Genomic DNA, 17562 nt, shown 5'->3' with positions numbered 1-17562 from the left:
TGCTATTGCCAGTCTACATTTTATATCCTCTCTACTTCGACCATCATCAGTTATTTTGCTCCCCAAATAGCAAAACTCCTTTACCACTTTAAGTATCTCATTTCCTAATGTAATTCCCTCAGCATCACCCGACTTAATTCGACTACATTCCATTATCCTTGTTTTGCTTTTGTTGATGTTCATATTATACCCTCCTTTCAAGACACTGTCCATTCCGTTCAACTGCTTTTCCAAGTCCTTTGCTGTCTCTGACAGAATTACGAGTCTGCTGAAAGGCTTTCTAATGTTAGATTTTAGAATGAAGCGGAGGAGACAGTCGATACAACAGGCGTCTCACCTGCACCAGTGTAAAAACGGGACGTGGAAAAGCTGAGTGTCCGTTGGATGCCACGGCTTTCGACGAGAGTATGTTGCAGGAAGTAATGAACTATTTACTCTCTTTTTGTTACAATATTCATTCAGCTGTAGTTAATGTTTAATAACAGCAATTGATTTCTAAGTGATCAACATTCCATCATCAGCCACATTTCACTGATATACTGTGGAGCCCAAAATATATTGCCGGCCGGAGTGGCCGAGCGGTTAAAGGCGCTACAGTCTGGAACCGCACGACCGCTACGGTCGCAGGTTCGAATCCTGCCTCGGGCATGGATGTGTGTGATGTCCTTAGGTTAGTTAGGTTTAAGTAGTTCTAAGTTCTAGGGGACTTATGACCACAGCAGTTGAGTCCCATAGTGCTGAGAGCCATTTGATTTGAACCAAAATATATTATTTCTTAATCATAGGTCGTTATCAAGTAAGTCTCCACCTTAACTGACTGATCAGCTAAATGTCAGTGCGATTTTAATTACACATCGTGGTGCAAAAAGCAATGAAAACATTGAAGTACATCCGACTAGCAACGAGTCCTGTCTTCGCACAGACAGCACTATCTATAGCTGGACGACTTGTGGATAGTCTACAGTGCTACACACAAACCATCCGCGTGGATCAGCCTATCTATCAGAGCAAATCGTGTCAAAATTCCTCTGGTAGTTGCTGGGACTAGCCTTCACATATAGACAGAGAAACGCGGATGGGGACTTAAATCGATAATATGTATAGATGCGAAAAATGAAGGAAGAAAATGTGTTGCGAATATAGTAGCAAAGAAGCAAAAATCTACCATGCATGATGCCGAAGTTTTTCACGCAGCTCATTGATATGATGTAGTATCTCCTGAACTGTGTGTCGTACAGAGGTACGAGGCCTGTTCAGAAAGTAAGCTCCGATTGATTGCCAAATTGAAACCACAGTGAACATCAGAAATGTTGTAACAATTAGCTACACCTTTCAGCTACTTCTCTACGTAGTCGCCGTTCTGACTTAGACTTTTGTCATAGCGTTGTACCAACTTTTCAATAGCCTCATCATAGAAGGCAGCCGCCAGTGCTTTCCGCCAATTCTCCACGCTGGCCTACACCTCGTTGTCTGTGTCAAAATGTTGTCGTCAAAGACAGCGGTTCATGTGACCAGAGATGAAACTCAGGGGGAGACAATTGCGGACCGTATTGTGGGTAATCTAACATTTCCATTTGCAAACGATGCAGGAGCATCTTCATTGCCCCTGCAGAATGCGGCTGAGAATTCTCTTGAAGACGAAACAGCACGACAGTTATGTAATGTTAGCTGCATAGCTTCAGGCGAAATTTCTCACCAGGCCCTCGTACTTGGCGGCAGACACTATTTTCTAGACATCTTTACGCACTCACTGCGAGCTCAGAAATGAGAAGAGCGACGTGATGCTGACTGGGGTTATACTAGAGACACTACCCAACACATCTGTGCAAAGCTTTATCGGATTTTCATAGTCGTTTCCATTTCGCGACTGATCGGAGCTTACTTTCTGAACGCCCCTCGTATAATTTTACACATGTATTCATTATGTATGAATACATGTATGAAGTGTGTCGCGAATACAGTTAGCGGTAAAGACGTAACACATTAAAACCTCATCGTTGATGCGTCAGATTTTCTGCATGAACAGCGGAAATGTAGTAATCGGAAAACTGTTCTTCTTTCATCATTGTGTGGGGGTGTAAGCGAGAGAAAGTTTCGTAAGGATTTGAAATTGTGTGTAAAGTTTGTTGTAAGTAATCAAGTGCTCTCATTCTCAAATGCTGAATAAATAAAGTCCGAAAATTCGCGCATAGTGGGCTACACTTCTTTTCCGCCCCCACCCCTTTGATAAGTAGTTGCTCCTTTACCCTCATGGAGATCTTTTCAGGTAGTAAATGATATGTGTACCGTATCTGGTTGAAATCGGTCTACTAGTTTAGGAGTGGATGTAAAAAACACGTACATACATCCATATAAATGGTGAATCACGTAAAATTTGCATCGCAAACAGTGCGGAAATGGAAAGTGCTACTAATGTGCGGTTTTCACAGAACAGATTGTAGTCAGGGACTCGTACTGTTAGCCAATAAATAGGTTGCACCAATACTTACATAGTGCACTTTTTGTGCAAACATACACATTTTTAAATGGAACAATGCGTACTGACATCAAAAATTTAAAAGTAAGGTAAATTAGGATGTCAGTGGTGTTTGTCGCAGAATTCTAGTGCGAGTCGTTCACGAGGTATCGTATTTTGAAAACTTCCCACTCCGACACTTGTACAGTACCTGTGGTAGCACACATTGAAGAAGCTATGTGGGTACCGAACTATAACAAAATAACTGACCAACACAAGTTGTGCTCAAAATGACCATCGGCAGCGAAAATACATGCTTCCAGGTCTGGTATGGAACAACTGTTGCACATGTGTTAGCATTTCAGCGGAGATATCAGAGCATTCTGTGGTGATACGTCGTTTCAAATCATCGGATTTAGTTGATATATCCATTTAGACAGTTCCTTTCAGCTTTCCTTACAGAAAAAGTTCTACAAGCATCAAATCCGGGGAACGGGTCGGCCAAAGTACTGTTCCTCTGCGCCCAGTACATCTATTTGGAAACAATTCGTGAAGACATATTGCAGTACTTCGCGACTTATGGGCTGGACAGCCATCATGTTGGTACCACAGCTTCCTCCTAGTCTGCAAAGGAGAGTCTTCTAGCACCCGTGGAAGATCGTCTGTTTAGGAGGCTGCGATACTTCTGCGCTTTCAGAGTTCCGTCAATGGAACACGGGCTATGAGTTCATGTTACATTATCCCACACCACGCATTTTCTGTCCATGGACGCTGACGTTCCGCCTGACGAAGCCAACGGGGATGGTCGACAGATTTCTAGTGGATGTTTGGGCGTTTTACCTGGCCATGAATGATAAATATGACTTCATCACCAAACAAGATACATGATGGATCTGAAGTATCCTGTCTTAATGCTCATGTACAGAAGTTAACACAATTCTCATAATAGTTTCCATGCAGCCCATGATGGAGAGAGATGTGTAAGGGATAGAACCTATGTCGATGGAGAATGCATAGGACACTTGTGTGATTAGTACCACCTCCTCGTGCGTTTGTGCTGGACCTAACGTGAGCATGAAGTGCAACTCTTTTTCTGTCGTCACTTGTTTCCTTCTGTTACGTTGTCTATGTATCACACCACCACTTTCACGGAACTTGACGTAATGGTTGACGTCTATCGGGACGTCTTGCCACATACACTGTATAAGAACGAATTGCATTCTTCCTGAGTCGGCTTTTTCTGCGTTGAAAAATCGTCCACTCGCGAGCTACTGCTTGGACAGCCACGCACTAACCGACTAGCAACTCACACTGCACTAAAAGGACAGGCAAGCACTCTGTAAGCTAATATAACAGCATCGTACCTAGCAACTATGCAGGTTGAATGGCTCAACCTAGTATAGATGTGGAATCTTTACAAAATACGATATTTATAAACGGCTCGCACTAGAATCCTGCAACAAACAACACCACTGTTATGTTTGTTTACCCTACGTTTAGTTTGTTAACGTCAATAAACATTCTTCCACTCAAAAAAGCGTATCCTTGCACAAAAATAAGTTTTACAAGCATTATTACAATCTGTTTATTTGCTAACAATACGAGCCCCTGACTGCCAACCCATTCTGTGAAAACCACACATTAATAGCACTTTCCATTTCCGCAATATTTGCGGTGCAAGTTTTAAGTGATTCAACCTGTTCAAAAATGGTTCAAATGGCTCTGAGCACTATGGGACTTAACATCTGATGTCATCAGTCCTCCAGAACTTAGAACTACTTAAATCTAACTAACCTAAGGACATCCCACACATCCATGCCCGAGGCAGATTCGAACCTGCGACCGTAGCGGTCGCATGGTTCCACACTGCCACACTGAAGCGCCTAGAACTGATCGGCCACACCGGCCGGCATTCGACCTGCATATATATATATATATATATATATATATATATATATATATATACACGACTGTTTTTATAATATGTATGGCTTTGTAAGATGTTCCGTTTCGATGATCATTTCAACGGAGCAATACATTGGAATTAATGGCGAAACCGCTGATAGCATGGGCAGCTTTGCGTAACTCGTATTTCGATCCCAAGTTTTCAGGTACATAGATATATCTTTTTTTGTACCCTAGGTTAAGATCCGTTGTTTAAAGAGAGAAGCCTTGTTCCCTCTTCATGGATCAATATCAGTACTTCATGCGTCCATCAATGAGTGTAGCCATAGCAGAGGCACAAGTTGAACTCCCGCTTATTCCATATTGTTAGCGAACTGTTGATAGTACGGAATTTCCTTCTTCTACTGATTTTCATGTTCGCTGGAAATGAACTCTACGTTGTCCGTTGAACCGTTGAAGAACAACTGTAATCTTGATATTGCAATTTTTTATTAGAGCACTGAATAATAACAGAGTCATTCCAAAATTCACTTGATTTACTTGCCTCCCACGGTCATTTATGAAATTTACACTGGTGCGACAAAAGCCACGAATATCTATTAATATCGTGTTGGACCTCCATTAGCTCGGCTTAGTGGAGCAACTGGACGTGGCATGGACTCAACACGTCGTTGGAAGCCCCTGCAGAAATACTGAGCAATGCTGTATCAATAGCCGTCCATAATTGCACAATCAGCCTAACAGCTCATGCATTCAGGTTGCTCACAAGAATAATATACAGAAGAATGGAAAAGAAAATTCAGGATGTGTTAGATGACGATCAATTTGGCCTCTCTCGAGAGGCAGTTCTGACGTTGCGGTTGATAATGGAAGCAAGACTAAAGAAAAATCAAGAAACGTTAATAGGATTTGTCGGCCTGGAAGCAGCCTTCGACATTGTAAAATGGTGCAAGGTATTCGAAATTCTGATAAACATTGGGGTAAGCTATAGGGAGGTGCAAGGTATTCGAAATTCTGATAAACATTGGGGTAAGCTATAGGGAGCGACGGGTAACCTACAATATGTGCAAGAGCAAAGAGGGAATAATAAGAATGCACGACCAAAAAAGAAATACTGGGATTAAAAAGGGTGTAATTCTGGGATACAGTATTTCGCCCCTACTGTTCAATCTGTACATCGAAGAAGCAATGATAGAAATAAAAGAAAGGTTCAGAAGTGGAATTAAAATTCAAAGTGAAAGGATATCAATGATATGATTCGCTGACGACGTTGCTATCCTGAGTGAAAGTGAAGAAGAATTACATGATATATTGAATGGAAAGAACAGCGTTTTGAGTACAGAACATGGATTGAGAGTAAATCGAAGAAAGACGAAAGTAATGAGAAGTAGCAGAAATGAGAACAGTGAGAAACTTAATATACGGATCGATGGTCACGAAGTAGATGAAGTTAAGGAATTCTACCGCCTAGGCAGCAAAATAACCAGTGATGGACGGAGCAAGGAGGACATTAAAAGCAGACTAGCAATGACACAAAGGGCGTTCATGGCTAACAGAAGTCTACTAGCACTGAACATAGGCCTTAATATGAAGAAGAAATTTCTGTGAATGTACGTTTAGAGCACAGCGTTGTGTGGTAGTGAAACATGGACTGTGAGAAAACCGGAACAGAAGAGAATCGAAGCATTTGAGATGTGGTGCTATAGACGAATGTTGGATGGTTTGCGGAGTAAAAATGTAGATGTAGATGTAGAGAGAACATTTCTCAGTTTCTTACGTATATCTTACATCCAGTACAAGGCAAGTTAGTGTTGTCGAAAATTCTAGACTTTATGCTAAGCCTGAATATGTATGATGTGATTATTGTATTTCAGGTTCATTAACGAGCGGATGTTAGGGTTTACAAAGTGCTGTCTTATATCTTCATTGCAGGTCTTGTAAGGGAGGGCGAGAAAGACACTTATACACTGAAGGTCAAAAAAACTGGTATAAGCATGCGTATTCAAATACACAGATATGTAAATAGGCAGGATACAGCGCTGCGGTCGATAACGCCTATATAAGACAAGTGTCTGGCGCAGTTGTTAGATCGGTCACTGCTGCTACAATGGCAGGTTATCAAGATTTAAGTGAGTTTGAACGTGGTGTTATAGTCGGCGCACGAGTGATGGGACAGTGCATCTCAGAGGTAGCGATGAAGTGGGGATGTTTCCGTACGACCATTTCACGAGTGTACCGTGAATATCAGGAATGTGGTAAAACATCAAGATCCTGCAAGAACGGGACGAACGACAAATGTCTAACTTTGGTTTCCATCTCGCGACCGGTCGGACGCTACTTTCCTAGCCTTCTTAATTTGCTTTACGTTTTAGATGTCACAATATAGTGTCCTGGACTGTTTTTCTGATAGTGTTTCTCAGTTTTTGTGGAGTTGAATTTTGTCAAAACTTGACGTTTCTATTTGCACCCACTTTCGTTTGACCAGAAAACTTACTTCACTCAAGGTCCACTCCACTGACGTATACGACGGCGTTTGTGGAAACGATCAGCGACATAGTGTAGCAAAAATATAATTTCCCCAAAGAGCTGACATGTTTTCATCGCTCGACGCTCGAATCCCGATGGTCCCGTGCTCACTGCAATCGTAACTGATGGTGTCACTGATTCAATATGTCAGCACGTAGGGGTGGTCTGCTGCGGCACTCCACGTTCAACAATGTGCGATGAACGGTGGGATCCGAAACACTTGTGCGTGCACCAGTATTGTGATCTTCCGCCAGAGATGCAACAGATCACCATCTGTCCTACATTACAGAGCACACAAGTCTCCGAACGCCATGTTCTGTGAAGAAGCGTGGATAGCCAACCATTTAACGCCCAGTGGTAGTTTCACTGTCCTATATCTTTCCGTAGATGCTCACGTAGCATGTGAACGTTCGACCAGCTTCGCCGTTTTCGAGATGCTCGTTCACGGGCTCTGTGTTATCTGCCCTTTATCAAAATCTCTTCTCTCGACGGATTTCCCGATTTGCAGCTCGTATCTTCGCTAGGGTGATCCCCCGTATGGGTCTGCTCCGCTTCACACGCCCGCAAAATCATCAGGTGGCATCCACCGTCACATTGGGCAGTGGTCATAATTTTTTTGGCTTATCAGTGCAAATTCTTGATGAAGAAACGGAACTACAGTACGAACGAGATTTAAAATCTTTACTGACTTCCTTCAGCACCCCGCCATATCAGGAAGTAAATTAATGGTTCAAATGGCTCTGAGCACTATGGGACTTAACATTTGAGGTCATCAGTCCCCTAGAACTTAGCATTACTTAAACCTAACTAACCTATGGACATCACACACATCCATGCCCGAGGCAGGATTCGAACCTCCGACCGTAGCAGTTCCAGACTGAAGCGCCTAGAACCGCACGGCTACCTCGGCCGGCAAGTAAATTAAGAACTGGAGAACTCTCAACACAAGTTATGTCTTTGCACAGTACATTGAACACATAGAGTAATAAGATTTTGGAATGTGAACTCATCGTAAACATATAGGCGTCAGTGGAGTGGACTCTGAAGTAAGTTTTGATGTCCAACGAAAGTAGATGCCAATAAAAAGTGAGCACCATTCGTCAAGATCTGACGAACTTCAACAGTACAAAAACAGAGAAAAACACTCAATAAAACAATATTGCTAACACAGACGTAAGCCACAGATTTATTACATTATACAAAAAATCGTTGCAGCATTAATGTTGTAGGGTCATTCGAAAATGGCATAACAGTCGAAACGAGAGTCGTCATATGTAAGTAACGAGCTAATGAGATCAGTACGAAGCAGAAACTGGAAAAAATACATACTAGATCTATTTTAAATTTGATTCCATAACAGAACGAAGAAAAATGAGTAAGAAAAACATCGGGTGACAGAGGAAAAATAGATATTTTTCACAAAGGAAGTACACGGAAATAGACAGGTTAAAATGGCGTATAAAAAGTGCGAATGAATGTACCAACCATGTGACGAAATTCAGCGCCAGAGAAACTGGCCACAGCAGGAATCTGAAACAAAAAGAAATATGTTTGTCACTCTTTCTGCGTGGAAAGGTTTATTTCAACGTAGGTTAATAAGTATGAGGAGAGACGTGTCTGCGAGGACGCCGTAATTTCTAGGAAGAGCGGTGTCGCTGCTGAGGTCATCAGCTTACAAGTGGCAGCGGGGCAGCGTACCGAAATGATTTGCTTCGTCGCGCCGTTTCTCCCGGCAGGTAGAAGCGTATAGGACGCGACACGCCACGTTATGCTAATCTCCTGCGCGCCTGTCCGCCTTATTCGCCCTGTCGAGAAATATCTCTCCTTCTTGTCACTTTCTGTCATCAGAATGATACATTGGTAGTGAAGAGTTGCTGATGACACAACGAGAAACGGTGTTTTCCCTTTTCGTTTGAAGGTGCCGACTTTTCCTTCCTCTTTACTATTTTAAGTATTTTTGACGTCGCTATAATATTCAGTAATGAAATGGTTCCCACAAATATTATTTATCTTCAGATAGCAAAAACTTTGTTGTTGAAAAAAAAGTTCTTTCGAGGCATTTCAGTTCTCACGCTGTTAATTCTTTCGCTATCATTATCAGATTTTCTGTTGACTGAGAGAGTGGCTTTTCCATACATAACATCTTAGCAGTATTACTTTTACACATAAAAACGAAAGCTTCGACGACACTGCAATCTCATTGGAATCGGAAATTTTGTGGTAAGGTCTTAGGGGACCAAACTGCTGAGGTCATCGGTCCCTAAGCTTACACACTATTTAATCGAACTTAAACTAACTAACGCTAAGGACGTCACACACAGCTATGCTCGAGGGAGGACTCGAACCTCCGACAGGGGGCAGCCCCGCGGACCGGAACAAGACGTCTCAGACCTGGCGGCTTCCCCGCGCGGCGCAATCTCCTTGGCCGGCACCTGGCAGTAAATTTTCCGGATTGACAACTGTTGGAGCACTTGGGATACTGATGCTGCTGCAGTGTAAGTGTTTAAGCAGACCAAACAGAGAAAGTCATTAGTCTGGTTTCGAGCCACCCTTCCCTGTCCCCCCCCCCCCTCCTGTCCACCCCCCAGACAGAGGCAGTGTACCCCAATGTGTCTGCATTCTACATTTTTGTGTAGCGTGTTTCTGACGTGGATTGTGGGGACCAGCCCAGTATTCATCGAGTGCGATGTGGATAACCCCCTAAAAATCACATCTAGGCTGGCTGGCGCGCCGACCCCTCGTCGTTAATCCTCCGGGCGTATTCGATCCGAAGACATCATACCTCCCCGTCCCGGAAGCGCCGGAAGCAGTCACTTCAACACGTGCGTCTATTTGGGCGAGTACAGGCGATAAAAACGCACAATGAATAGTTATGCAACTCTAGAAATATAATTACGAAGAAATGATTGTCTACCAGACAGTGACTGCAGAGGAACAGACCCCCTGATAGTAATTGTAATCGACAGTTAAGTCTTCTAGGAAACTTATTACAGGTACTCCGTGACTGAAGTTAATCATGAATGCTATAAAAATATTTGATTGGAATAAGCGTGGAGGATACGATAAATTGCACCTACGGCTAAGGATATATAAACCACATCCTCTTTGGTGCAGAAAAATTCTCAACGAAAATGAGCATGTACTCCTGAGAGATCGAAACGTGACTACCAACTTGCATGAGCACAATTTTATTTTTCACAGGCGTGGAAGTTTAGAGAGAAGCACACACTGATCAGCCAGAACATTATGACACTAGGACCGTCTACCAAACAGCCGTTATGTCCACCTTTGGCACGGATAACAGCAGCGACGCATCGTGGCATGGAAGCAGTGAGGACTTCGTAGGTCGCTGGAGTGAGTTGGCGCTACACCTGCACACGCAAGTCACCTAATTCCCATAACTTCCGGAGAGGGAGGCGATGAGCTCTAACGCCACGTTCAATCACATCCCAGATGTGTTCAGACCTGACGAATTGGGGGCGGGGGGAGGGGTGGGGGGAGGCAGTACATAAATTGTAACTCGCCACTGTGTTCCTCAAACCACTCCATCACACTTCTGGCCTTGTGGCATGGTGCATTATCGTGTTGAAAAATGTCACTGCTGTCTGGAAACATATTCGTCATGAAGTGATGAAGTCTGCAACCTGTGTACTTTTTTTCTTGGCCGTCATGGTGCGTTGCAAGAGCTGCACTGCACTCATGGATGCCCACGTGAATGTTTCCCAGAGGGTAATGGTGCCATCCAAAGCTTGTCTCTGTCTGGCAGTACGGGTGTCATCTGGAAGACGACGGATTCGCGTCCTCCCATCGGTATGATGAAGAAGGTATCGGGATTCATCAGACCATGCAGCGCTCTGCCACTGTCCCAAAGTCCAGTGCCGATGGTCATGTGCCCATTTCAGTCACAATTGCCGATGTCGTGGTGTTAACATTGACACATGCATGGATCGTCAGCTGCGGAGGCCCATCATTAGGAGTGTTCGAGGCGCTATGTGTTCAGACACACTTGTACTCTGTCCAGCATTAAAGTCTGATGTCAGTTCCGCGACAGTATGCCGCCAGTCCTGTTTTACCAATCTGCCCAGCCTACGACGTCCGACATCTGCAGTGAGGGCTGGCCACGGCGGGTGGATGTGGTTTCGCCACGTGTTGAAGACAACCACCACAGCACTCCTTGAACAGCCAGCAAGTAGTGCAGTTCCCGAAATGATCCTGCCGAACCTCCGGGCCATCACACTCTGTCCTCGGTCAAACTCAAATAGATCGAGCGCCTTCTCCATTCCACACACGGACAGCATGCTCACTGATACTCAACGTACCATGGGTGTGTCTGACTAGCCGTCTTTCCCAGCCTGGTGACGCTGGCACCACCTGGACGGGATTATACTGATAGTGGGTCGGTGGTCATAATGTTCCGGCTGATCAGTGTATAATTATTTAAGTAGCGTCCGGCGGGACATACAAGGTGTTCGGAAATTCCCGTTGAAACTTGTAGGTCTTGTAGAGGGGAGTGAGTACATAATATTTTGAATAAGAACCCATGACAAGAAGCGTACCGTTTCTGTTGTACGACGTTTCCAGTTCAGATGTTTAACACATACGCTTCTGATTCAGGAATTGATTTAAGAGTGACACATTACAGTTACTAGGTAACATCTCGAAAGGAAACATAACGAAACACCCATTTATCACTGAAACACATTTGTTTGTACTAACATTTAAACAGTACTTGTTTACGTTATTCCAAAATAAAAATCCCAACATACTGTAGATATACTGTAGAACAGTACTGATGCATCACAACAGCAGCTCGATCTGGCGACCAGCAACATTGTTACGGACACTGGACCTATGAAGCATGGTCTGGTATACACATTCCTTCCCACCTGTGTCTCTTCAGTTTCTATTGCAGCAGATCTTCCTCTGTTTCTACAGGAGCCTCCTACATTAAACTTTAGATATGATCCCACACGAAGTAGTCCATCGGAGATTATTCCGGCAACTGCGGCGGCCACCCGGTTGGAGCTCATCGGCCTGTACATCTTTCACCATATCGACTGTTGAGATATTTCCGAACACCACCTGAGAAGTGAGGTGGTGCATCATCTCACAGCAAGGCAGACGTTAAATGGCATCATGTGTACGACTGACGTAGTACCCGTCATCCTGTCTGCCCTGTTGCATACCAGGACAAGCAACTCTGAGACTTTTCTCTTTCCTTCGGCAGTCAAGGACACGTCGCACACTTGAACTGACACCGTCGGAAATATTATGTACTCACTCCCCTCTGTATGTCCTATAAGTTTGTAACGCGAATTTTCGAACACCCTGTCTCACGGACAACGTTCTGTGGTAAAAGTTTTATAAACTAACGAAAAATCTAATATTCCTAAAACTTAAACAATGTGGTGTGTGTGTGTGTGTGTGTGTGTGTGTGTGTGAGAGAGAGAGAGAGAGAGAGAGAGAGAGAGAGAGAGAGACGATGTAGCATTGTTTTGAGTCAGAGTAACTCTATGATCTTCCTCTACGGATTTCATCCTCTACAACTCCTTCCGGCACCATGGAAATTGTACCTTGACGCCTCAATACCTGCCTATCATCTTGTACGTTCTTGTAGAGTACATGTAATCTTTTCCATGTTCATTTTTCTGAGGATCTACTCATTTATTGTCATTTCAATATTCGCCATCTTTCTGTAACACCACATGTGAAAAGTTTCTATTTTCTTATTTTCCGTGTCTACCACAGTTATTCGCTTCATAAAATACTGTAGTCCAGTCGTTTCTGAGAAATGTCTTTCTCAAATTATGTCTGACACGAGTCGATTTCATATAGAGAGGAATGTGGTCTTCGATCGTGTTTCGCTCCTTGTGCTCCTTGTTTCGCTCATCTTGTGTTACTTTAGTTTCAAGATAGCCGAATTTCACTTTGCCCTTATGTGGTCCTCCAGTTCAATGTTCATTTTGTTGCCACTCAGTTGCTGATGCCCTCAATTTTTGTCTGTCTTTGGTTTGCCCGTACCTCGTTTTGTGTGCTCAATAGACATATCATTCAGTCCAACAGTCCAACACTTCCTGTAATTCTTCCTCACGATCTCACTGGATAGTAATGTCATCAGTGAATATGTCAACTAATATCCTTTCATCCAGAATTTTAGTCTCACAACTGATCCTTTTCTTTCATTTCCTTCATTGCTTCTTCGATATACGAATACACGTTAAGGATAAAGGAGAAAGACTGCCCTGCGGCCTTTCTAATCAGACGATTTTTCTTCTTGTCCTTCATTCTTATTGTTTCCTCTATGATTTTTTATATGTTGTACATTATCCATTCTTGTCTATTTTTATACTTGTTTTTCTGAGGGTTTAAATCTTGCAACACTTTACGTCGTCGAATACTTTTCATAGGTCTTGCTTTCACCGTCCATAGTAATTTGAGAATTGCCTTCTGATGCCTTTACCTTCCTGAAATTGAATTGACCGCCTTCTAAAAGTTACTGAATTGTTTTCTATTCCTTTACATATTATTCTGGTCAGCAACATGCATGCATGAGCTATAGAATGTGCGCTAATTCTCGTATTTATCTGCCCCTACTCTCTTCAGGAATGAGTTGTTGATATATTTACAAAACTACAGTCTCATAGACTCTACATACCAACAAGAATAATCGTTTAGTTATCACTGCTACGACTGATTTTATTTAGGACACCTATCGCTGTTTAACAGCTTTTTGGTGTTATGTCAACCGTTGAGGGATCACTCACTTTCGTTTATGGATGCATCTTGCAGCGCAGTAATCCTCATCAGGCGTGAAGTGATTACTTGGAAGAAATTGATATAAAAACTGACTATCAGCAGTACTAAATAATATGTCATTCGTAACGACAGATTCTTTAAAATTTATTTAAGATGTGGGCGTATAACAAACAACACCTCCACAGTGTAGCACTTGTTGCGTAGTTTTTTTTAAGGTTTTAAAAGTGCATTTCTGATTTTTTATTGTACAAAGATTGTACTTATTTTACGCAGAAATACCCTTGAAGATGTTTGAATGGACTCCAATAAAAAGCTAATGCGATCATAAGTATTTTAATTCATTTTATTTCTGATTTGTCAATAACACTTTGTGTAACATTTTGGTATGAAAGTTGCAGTTCTATAAATCATAACATGAAATATAAGATCATAAGCCTTCCAAAAATCTCCTTAACTCTTCAAATTAAACTGTACGATATCTGATGCTACCCAAGAAACAAGACTGAAACGTAAATGAAATATAAATAAGGATGTATGCGAACCAAGGCTATTGGTTGACAATCGGACATAACCCTCTCTCACACGCTATTTACGGCAGGTAACATTATTTATGAGTAGATGAAACGAATATGGGTAGTAAACTGAGCGCTGTGTGTGGACTTTTGTGCTTCTGCCATCGCACAGAATTATGAAGACTTACTATATTTTTGAACATTACAAGGAGAAAACATATGACCAAGGCCCACTGCGAAACTGAATGCCACCAGGTAGCGTTGCGAGAATGTGACGCGGCAAAATGCAGTGTCTTTCTGTCTATACAGGCTGTTACAAAAAGGTACGGCCAAACTTTCAGGAAACATTCCTCACACACAAAGATAGAAAATGTGTTGTGTGAACATGCGTCCGGAAAGGCTTACTTTCCATGTTAGAGCTCATTTTATTACTTCAAATCACATCAATCATGGAATGGAAATACACAGCAACAAAATGTACCAGCATGACTTTACTTTGTTACAGGAAATGTTCAAAATGTCCTCCGTTAGCGAGGATACATGAATCCACCCTCCGTCGCATGGAATCCCTGATGCGCTGATGCATCCCTGGAGAATGGCGTATTGTATCACAGCCGTCCACAATACGAGCACGAAGAGTCTCTATATTTGGTACCGGGGTTGCGTAGACAAGAGCTTTCAAATGCCCCCATAAATGAAAGTCAAGAGGGTTGAGGTCAGGAGAGCGTGGAGGCCACGGAATTGGTCCGCCTATACCAATCCATCGGTCACCGAATCTGTTGTTGAGAGGCGTACGAACACTTCGACTGAAATGTGCAGGAGCTCCATCGTGCATGAACCACATGTTGTGTCGTACTTGTTAAGGCACGTGTTCTAGCAGCACAGGTAGAGTATCCCGTATGAAATCATGTCGGTGAATCGAGGAAGTACAGTACATACTGACGAAACTAAAATGAGCTCTAACATGGAAATTAAGCGTTTCCGTACACATGTCCACATAACATCTTTTCTTTATTTGTGCGTGAGGAATGTTTCCTGAAAGTTTGGCCGTACCTTTTTGTAACACCCTGTATTTGTCTATGTGTATTAGTTCACGTCATGGGGAACAACTGTTGCTAGAGAAAAAATGTACACTGACACTTCCCGGCCACGCTAGACGTCTTTTATGTTTCCTCCTGCCCCTGTGAGGCGACAGTATCTAGGCAGTGTACGAAGTGCGAATGCAATGCTGTGTTGCCTGTAATACAGCCATCTATTCTACTTGAAAGGTAGAAGGTCAATTAAATTAAATATCCTGATTCATTTCTAAAATCTCTTTCCCCGCTTACACTCACATTTAAGCCTTCCTTGTTGAAAATACAGTCAATTTAATGGAGTAAATTGAACAATTCTATTTCGCTAAACAATATGTCATACGCAAAGAAATGGTTAAGAAGTACTAGAAAATTATTTACTAGGAACATCGTCCCAAATATTGTGCTTTGGGACTGTCTTCAGACTGACCAGAGGCGCTGATGATAATTAATAAAATAAATATTATAGTAATAACGCTAAAACATTCACAAAGTGACGTTACCTGTTTATCAGCAGTGCGTAAGGTATTACCGATATTCAATTTTTTATTTTCATTCATTTTTTTTGTCATCAGTCTTCTGACTGGTTTGAGGTGGCCCTCCACTAATTCCTCTCCTTTGCCAACCACTTCATCTCTGGTTAGCAGTTACACCCTACGTCCTCAATCATTTGCTGAATAGACCCCAATCTCTGACATCTCTACAGCTATTACCCTCTACAGCTAGCTCTAGCATCCATCTGCTTTTTGATGAAGACAGGCCCAAGGCACAATGTTAGGGACAATGTTAGAAGTAAATAATTTTCTAGTACTTCTTAACCATTTCTTTGTGTATGGCATACTGCTTAGCTAAAGAGAATTGTTATATTTACTCCATTAAATTGAAAGTATTTTCAACAAGGAAAGCTTAAGATTGAGTGTAAGCGGGGAAAGATATTTTAGAAACGAATCAGGATCTTTAATCCGTGATGTCTTAAAGTATGTCCTACCATCCTATCCCTTATTCTTGTCAGTGTTTTCCGTATATTTCTTTCCTCGCCGAATCTGCTGACAACCTCCTCATTGCATACCTTATCTGTCCACATAATTTTCAACATTCTTTAAATCAGAATCACAAACGCTTCGATTCTGTTCTGGTTTTCCCACAGTCCATGTTTCACTACCATACAATGCTGTGCTCGAAACGTACATTCCAAGAAATTTCTTGTTGAAGTTCAGGCGTACACGCATGTTTGATATCAGCAGACTTCTCTTGGCCAGGAGGGCTCCCGTTGTCTGTGCTAGTTTGCTTTTCATGTCCCCCTGCTTCACCCGTCGGGGCTATTTTGCTTCGAAGGTAGAAGAATTTCCTAACTTCGTCTGCTTCGTGATCACTAATTTTGATGTTAAGTTTCTCGCTATCCTGATTTCAGCTACTTCTCATTACTTTTTTTTTCAGTTTATTCTCAGTGCATACTCTATACCCATTAAACTGGTCGTTTCATTCAACTGATACTGTAATTCTCCTTCACTTTTACTGACGATAGCAATGTCAACAGCGAATCTTATCATTGACATCGTTTCACCCTGAACTTTAATCCTGCTCTTGAATCTTTCTTTTATTTCCGTCATTGCTTTCTCAACATACAGATTGAACAGTAGGGGCGAAAGACTGTATCGCTGTCTTATACCCTTTTTAATTTGAGCACTTTATTCTTGGTCTTCCAATCTTATTGTTCCTCCCCCCCCCCCCCCCCCCCCCCCCGTTTCTTGTACACATAGTATATTGCCTGTATTCTTTAGCTTCTGTTATCAACCGCAACGTGTGGACTACGTCTCCGGCGCCTTTACTTTTCCTAAAGCGGAATTAGGGACATAATATTATAGTGTCAAAAATTTTTCACGTAAATAAACTACAGTTCAGTATGTGTAAAGTACTCAGGAAAAAATACTGTTAGCTTTTTTTAAGTGCAGCTTTTCACTTAATAGGCTGCGGTCCATCATATTTTCTTACTAACTCTAAGCCGGCCGAAGTGGCCGAGCGGTTCTAAGCGCTTCAGTCTGGAACCGCGCGACCGCTACGGTCGCAGGTTCGAATCCTGCCTCGGGCATGGATGTGTGTGATGTCCTTAGGTTGGTTAGGTTTACGTAATGCTAAGTTCTAGGGGACTGATGACCTCAGATGTTAAGTCCCATAGTGCTCAGAGCCATTTGAACCATTTTGCTAAGCTGTCCTGTGCAGCTGGTCCCGGCGGAGGTTAGAGTCCTCCCTCGGGCATGGGTGTGTGTGTTTATCCTTAGGATAATTTAGGTTAAGTAGTGAGTAAGCTTAGGGACTGATGACCTTAGCAGTGAAG

General features: G+C 42.6%; 1 long non-coding RNA gene across 1 annotated transcript in view; it reads right to left on the bottom strand.

Moving 5' to 3' along the window:
• Positions 1–17562, bottom strand: part of LOC126203139 (uncharacterized) — a 693770-nt gene that overhangs the window by 182974 nt on the left and 493234 nt on the right. The window contains exon 4 of the long non-coding RNA XR_007540226.1: positions 8372–8416. This is a non-coding gene — a long non-coding RNA (uncharacterized LOC126203139). The remainder of the gene's footprint in view (positions 1–8371; positions 8417–17562) is intronic.

The sequence above is a fragment of the Schistocerca nitens genome, chromosome 9 (assembly GCF_023898315.1).
Source record: "Schistocerca nitens isolate TAMUIC-IGC-003100 chromosome 9, iqSchNite1.1, whole genome shotgun sequence".
NCBI classification, from domain to species: domain Eukaryota; kingdom Metazoa; phylum Arthropoda; class Insecta; order Orthoptera; family Acrididae; genus Schistocerca; species Schistocerca nitens.
This window is presented reverse-complemented; position numbering and strand designations above follow the sequence as displayed.